This window comes from Manis javanica, chromosome 15 (genome assembly GCF_040802235.1).
Source record: "Manis javanica isolate MJ-LG chromosome 15, MJ_LKY, whole genome shotgun sequence".
Lineage (NCBI taxonomy): Eukaryota > Metazoa > Chordata > Mammalia > Pholidota > Manidae > Manis > Manis javanica.
The window spans coordinates 86,687,497-86,694,210 of record NC_133170.1 but is presented as its reverse complement, the minus strand read 5'-3'; the positions used below and the strand labels follow the sequence as shown (position 1 = coordinate 86,694,210).

General features: G+C 55.0%; 1 long non-coding RNA gene across 2 annotated transcripts; it reads right to left on the bottom strand.

Annotated features, from left to right (window-relative positions):
- Positions 1 to 2,368: 2,368 nt before the first annotated feature.
- On the bottom strand, positions 2,369 to 6,000 carry LOC108406870 (uncharacterized). Of its 2 annotated transcripts, none has more exons than XR_001855571.3 (2): positions 5,394 to 6,000; positions 2,369 to 4,185 (listed from the first exon to the last, which is right to left on the bottom strand). It is a non-coding gene; the product is annotated as an uncharacterized lncRNA (long non-coding RNA). The 2 variants fall into 2 exon arrangements; XR_005054465.2 differs by having other exon boundaries at positions 5,535 to 6,000.
- Positions 6,001 to 6,714: the final 714 nt, after the last annotated feature.

The window sequence follows — 6,714 nt, the reverse complement described above, 5'->3', positions numbered from 1 at the left end:
GCTGCTCAGCGATCCCTGCCTGGCGGTTTAAGACTCCATTTCCAGCCGAGTCCAGACTCTCAGCACGTGAAGTCTCAGTTGGCTGACATGGGACTTAGCATCAGTGACTCCATTTGGGGCCTGTTTTCCTGTGTTTAACATTGCTGTACTCTGCTCGGAATGGCCCCCGCCATGCACCCTGGGGCGGTGCATCCGGTGGCCCCAGAGTTGCATGCAAATGACTGAGAGTGACATGTGTCAGCAGTGACTGTGAGGTGTTACACTCTGGGGGTGAGGAAAGGCGGCTGCAGAAAGATAGATGAGGGTGCAGACCACCCAGATACACAGGCATGTGGTGAGCTTCTGTAGACAGTGGTACGTGTGTGTCAATTGGTATTAAAAGTGCACACACACACGCACACACAGAGTGTTAACATCAATTCAGGACAAACTCTATCTTTTCAGGGATTCTGGAACATAGACTCTATTTGGAATAATTTCCTTAAGCTGGATGGGGGCCCCCAGGGTGTTTGTGATATAAGCTCTTTGTATTCTTTTTCTTTTTGGTCTCAACTACTTCATCAAAGAAATGGTTTTTAAAGACTGTAGCACGAGAGCTGCCCCTCAACTTCACTCCTAAACATGACCCTCGTCGGCCACACTGGGACCTCAGCCAGCCAGCGGTGAGGAAGGACAGGAGGCGGGGGGCTGTGCGGGGCAGGGCCAGGGCACCAGGCTCAGCCCCCAGAGGTCGGCCAGTGGGCAAGGCTGTGGGAGGGGGAGCCCGTGGGGCGAGGAGGCCGAGAGGAGAGCCCTGCAGGGAGAGAGCACGGACAGCCAGGCGCAGGCAGGAGCCGCCCCTGGGCCAGAGGCTGAGGGTGGGCAGAGCCGCGGCACAGCCCCCGAGGACAGCAGACCCTTGGGCCCCGTAAGCCACCTGGGCCAAGACCCCCCCTTCCCAGGCGCCTCTCACCCGGGAGTCCAGCTCTCCCCAGACTGGCAGGTCACATCAGACGGCTCATGACCCTGGGGACAAGCGGTCTCCGTGCCCACTGTGTCCCTGGGAGCCAGTCCGCCACCTGGGGGCCAGCATCTCGTTTCCCTCCCGTGTCACCGGTTCCTGAAGTCTGAGGCCTACAGTGTTTTTCTGTTTGTATTGGTTGCTGCTTTTTGGGAAGTTTATTTTACTAGTTTTTGTTCATTTTTCTAAATATTAGGAAAGAGATTCTATATTGCCCTCTGCTATCTTAACCTGAAAATCCTTTTTTTCTTAATGCATAGGTAATTCCTAACCTTTTACACTTGTCTAGCAAACGCATCCTACCTTCACACAGTAGGCGTCACCCCTGACCTGTGAGCTGGGTGCGTGGGCCCCCCTGCAGGGCACCCCCGATGTCAGTGTGGTGGGGAACCTGCCCCTGCCCTCTCTGTGATGTGCCTGTGAGGTTCAGCATGAGATTGAAAGTGGGCTTCGAAGCTCAGGAGGCTCAGGAACGTGGGCCCTGGGGTGGGGGCACCTGGGCAGGGGGGGGCACCCCAGGCCAGTGAAGCAGAGAACGTTCACTTGTTTCTCCTGTGACCCTGCTGGGAGAGATTTCACTGGAAGAAACAGTTTTATTATTAAATAGCAAGACCACCTGACAGCTGTTTGTACTGCGTTTCCCGTCTGTTTGATAAGGAGTGGAAAACCATGGAATGGAAGCCCTGATGTGGAGAAACACAGGGCTCAGATCTCCGTGCTCGCAGCCGGAGGTGGCCGAGCTGCCCCGGGGAAGTGAGCTGTGTAGCTGGAGTGGGGTGCGGGTACGGGGCCCCGCTGTAGGCCAAGCCTTCCCAAGGGCAGGTGCTGCTAGAGTGTGTGGGTCCCCTGGCCCTCCCATCACCCGGCTGTCTATTTCCAGGGCATCAGCCACTTGCTCAGAAGCAGGCAGGGGCAGCCCCTGCTCAGCAATCACCAGGCTGCGTCTCTGGCCCTGTGGAAGCCCCGTGGCTGTGACAGGTCACCACGGTGGGCGTGAGGAGGGGCGGGAGGTGGCTGGGAGAGGCAATGACCGAGGAGAATAAACACTGGCTTCTGGCAGCTGATTTTTCTTTTTTGGTATCATTAATCTACAATTACATGAGGACCATTACGTTTACTAGGCCCACCCCATCACCAAGTCCCCCCAACAAACCCCATTACAGTCACTGTCCATCAGCGTAGTAAGATGCCACAGAGTCACTACTTGTCTTCTCTGTGTTGCACAGCCCTCCCCGTGTCCCCACCACAGTATGTGTGCTGATCATAATGCCCCATTTCCCCCTTCTCCCTCCCTTCCCACCCACCCTCCCCAGTCTTTTTCCCTTTGACAACTGTCAGTCCATTCTTGGGTTCTGTGAGTCTGGCAGCTGATTTTTGAAGACAGCGTTACTCCATTTATTTCATTTCATTTCACTTTGTTTTTTAAAAGATGCCTAACATTCTTGCAAGATTAAAAAGAGTTTTGGAGATTTGGTTGCAAAACAATGCAAAAAACACTAAGCATTATTGAATTGTACACTTAGGGTTAAGATGCCAAAGTTCATGTTACGTATATTTTACCACGATTAGCAAGGAAAAAAGGGGGAGGATGCCCAGGACTTAAAGGAGAGCCCTGGGAAGCTGTGGTTTCCGCATCTGCCCCTTTTCCATTTGCTTCTGCACACTTCAATTCACTGACCATTGATTTAAGAATGAGGCCTACGAGGAAGGCAGGGTCACCAGCCCCCACCTGAGGACATGAGGTGGCCCCAAGCCGCGCTGGGGGGCCCCAGGCACCGGAGGGATGTTGCAGGCGACGGGGTGGAGGGGGCGGCGCGGGCGTGCGAGTGAGGACGGAGTGATCAGCACGGCCGCTGCCCTCTGGGGTCTGGGACCGCACGGAGACCATGACCCCAGTGCCTCGAGGGGACCAGGCTTGAGTCTGACCCTGCATTTTTCAAGGAAAGGAGCCATAAACCCCAGCAAAAGCATCAATACTGGTGTTAGAAAAGCAGATTTTAGGGACGAGAAATGGAAACTAGTTTCTTCCCAGCCAAGCCACGGAAGCCCTGAAATCTAGCCCCTGAGGCTTGAAAGGCCAGTTGTGGCTCTGGGCCAGGGCGCGGTCGCCTGCACTCCCTCGGGCCAGCAGGAGTGGCCAGCGCAGGGTGGCACCCCCTCCAGTCCTGCCCCACACGTCCCCCTGGAGACGGCTGCAGCCTGACCCCCACCCAGCTCAGCCCATCTCAGCCCCGGGGCCCTGGGAAGCCCCACCCACCCTGCAGGTCCGCCTTCCTCAGAGGGACCCTCCCTGGGCCCCAGCTCCCAACGCGCGGTCACCACACTTAGTAAATGTTTATAGATTGTGCTGTCACCTGCTCACGTCTCTCCCCGACTCTCTGGCCTGCTTGGTTGTGTATCCCAAGCGCCTGGCAGGAAGAATCGCTTGTTGAAAGACAAGTGAAAAAGCAAGGCTCTGAAAAAAGGAAAAATCTCCTCCAGTCACTCAGCAAATCCACGGGGCTGGTGAGCCCCAGCCCACCCCGGGCAGGCTTTCCCTGGCACCAGCCCAGACTCACAAAATGCGCTGCTCATAAAAACTGCACTGTTTTCGAGGTTGAGCATATTACTGGGGAAGAGCCATTGTAAGCATCACGGACACGTGGTTGGTTCCGCGTCCAGGCTCCTCTTCGGGAACCTTCCCCCAGCCCTGCCCGGGAAGCACCTGGGCTGACCTCATTCCCATGTCTTCCAGCAGAGGACACACATCCTGTGCCGGGCTCTCCAAACGCAGATGCAGCCCGGCTCGGGGGAGGCCAGGAGCTGGGCCACAGTGTTGTGCTGAGAGAAGCTGCACATTGCAAAGACCCTCTCCTTGCTCCCGACCGGCATGGGAGCCTCATTCCCAACAGGGAGAGCCGCCCTGACCCCGCCACGCACAGGGAGGCGTACTCGGGTCCGCAAAACTGTCCCGGGCCCCCCGTGTGGGCCGGCTGCCACAAGCGCAAGGTCTGGCACTGCTCTTCTGTGAGGGCAGCAATCTGTTGGCAGGTGGGAAGACTGACGGGAAAGGTGGAGGGGGCACCTTCCGAGTGTGGGGCTACGTCTGTCTCTTGTGGGCTGCGGGGTTTCATGAGGCTGTTCATCTGTCAAAACCCGTCTGATGGGAAACACGATCTGTGCATTTCACTGGATGAAAATTATGCCTAATTAAAAAACAAAGAAAAATGAAGTCACCCACACCCATTAGGATGGTTACTATTAAAAAAGAAACAGAACATAGCAAGTGTTGGGAAGGGTACGGAAAAGTTAGAACCCTTGTGCGCAGAATAAAAATTGGTGGGAATGTAAAATGGTGCAGCTGCTGTGAAAAGCAGTCCGACTGTTCCTCAAATATTAAAAATACCAATTGCCTCTGATCCAGCAATCTTACTTCTTGTCATACATTTAAAAATGATTGAAAGCAGGGTCTCCAGGAGATATTTGTACAGCCATGCTCATAACAGCATTACTCACCATAACCAAGAGTGGAAGCAACCCAAGTGCCCATGGGTGGGTGGAGGGGTCAGCAAAATGCAGCAATGCAGTGCGCCGAATGCACATACCCTGGGAGGTCACTCGGCCTTGGAAGGGAAGCACGCTGTGGCATGACCCTCAAGGACGTGATGCTCAGTGAAAAAGCCAATCACAAAAAGACAAATACTGTATGATTCCACTTACATGCGGTCTCCAGAGCAGACAAATTCATACAGACGGAACACAGAATGGTGGGTGCCAGGGGCTGCGGTGTGGGAAACGGGAGTTGTCACTTAAAGAGGACACAGTGTCAGAGTGCAAGATGAAGAGAATTCTGGAGAGGAAGGTGGTGGCGGTGGTGCGGCCATGTGAACGTGCTTAAGGCCACTGAGCTGCACATGGTACATTTTATATTATGTGTATTTTGTAATGAAAAAGTGGAAAAAAATACAAAGAACCAAAAGCAAACAAAGAAAACCACAGAGATGGCGGAAAGACGTCCATGAGCCACGTAGACAGCCAGCTCGGCCGCCAAGGAGCAGCCCCATGAATTAGGTTTTCAAGTGCGGGACACAGTTTTGGAGAAAGGATATTTTAACAGCATCCAGGCAGACGGATGGCAAAGCCTGAGAGTCTGACTGGACTTCAGGGTGGCCCCTGGCAAGTGTGCACTTCAATGCATTAAGCCACTACTGCAGCTTCTGAAATAAATTGACTTCTAAATAGACTTTTCTACTGAGGAGATGATTCCACAACCAACCTGGGCTCTCCGTGACTTAATAAGCTTGCATCATGAGTTTTTGCTCTATTTAAGATTTCAGATATTCTGAGCTGGAAACAATTAAGTTGCTAGTTTTCAGAGCTGAAGAAGAGCAGAGTCCTCACCCTTAATTTTTACCTGAATGCCGGGGGTTGGGGGCAGAAGTGTCACTCGGCCGTAGCTTTCCCTGATGAGCCCTGCTTCCAGAGGAAATGCCAGCTGTGGGCCAGAGAGACCCCGCGAGCGAGAACCAGCCCCAGGCCTGCATGCCCACCATACCTTGGGCCTTGCCAGCCCGTCAGTGGCTTCTCAGCTCTTCCCGCATCCCATGGGTCGCTTCCCAGGGCAAACCTGCTACCCTTGGAGCAGCTGGTGCTGCCAGGGGCCAGGGAGCCGCTGCCGGGATGGATGTCGTCACACCCATGGGCTGCCGGCCCAGACTGCCCGGGACAGGCATGCCTCCTGGCGTCCCTCTGGCAGCAGAGGGAGTGTCCCCAGCCAGTGTCCCTTTGAAGAGAGTCTGTGAGCCCTGGGTAGAGACCTGACTGCCCGCTGGGGGCCCACAGTGGGCCCCGCCCTCTCATGACATCCAGGGATCCTCAGAAGGGCCTCCGGCAGCCACAGGTGCTAGACGGGTCAGTTCACCTGTGGCCAGTGCCCTCTCTCCACAAATCATGAGGAGCGGACCCCCTGGCCCAGGGCTCCTTCCAGCCTGATTAAGACCTGAAGGTCTGGGCTGACTGTGTGAAATGCTGCTGCCAACCCAAAATTTTGCCATCACAGAAAGGGACGCCTGACTTGAGGCTGGCAAACCTCTCCAGGAGGGGCCAAGCAGGAAATATTTTTGGCTCTGTGGGCCACATGATCTCTAGTTGTATGAAGAAAACAGCCACAGATAATCCATAAGCAAATGCACGTGACCGTGGCCAAAAAAAGTTTTACTGTGGATGCTGACACGGCAACTTCATAGAATTTGCACCAGTCATGAAACAGTCTTTTAATTTTTTTCAACCATTTAACAATCCAACGACCATTTTTATCTCCAGAGCCACTGGATCAGGTGGCAGCATGTGAGGGGGGCGGCCCTGGCCCACAAGGGGCCTGCAGGTGGCCCTCAACAGCCCTCTCCCCTGGGATCAGCCTTGGGCAAAATGCGAAGCCACCGTGACACGGCTGCAGAGGAAGCAGAGTGGACAGAGACAGGGGCAGCAGGGCCATGGGTCAAAGCGCACCCGTGCTGTGCCCCGGACCTACGCCCGGCCCTGAGACCAGCATGCCTCCCTCCCCTTTCCTGAGCGGCCTGCAAAACACACGTGATGCGGCTCCTGTCCCCGCAGACCTGTGGTGGACCTTTGCACTAGAAAATTAGCCCAGAAATGGTACAAGCCACCCTCCCCAGTGGGGAAAGCCCCACCGAGCACCCGCTCCAGGGCCTGACGCAGGTGCCTATGTGACCACA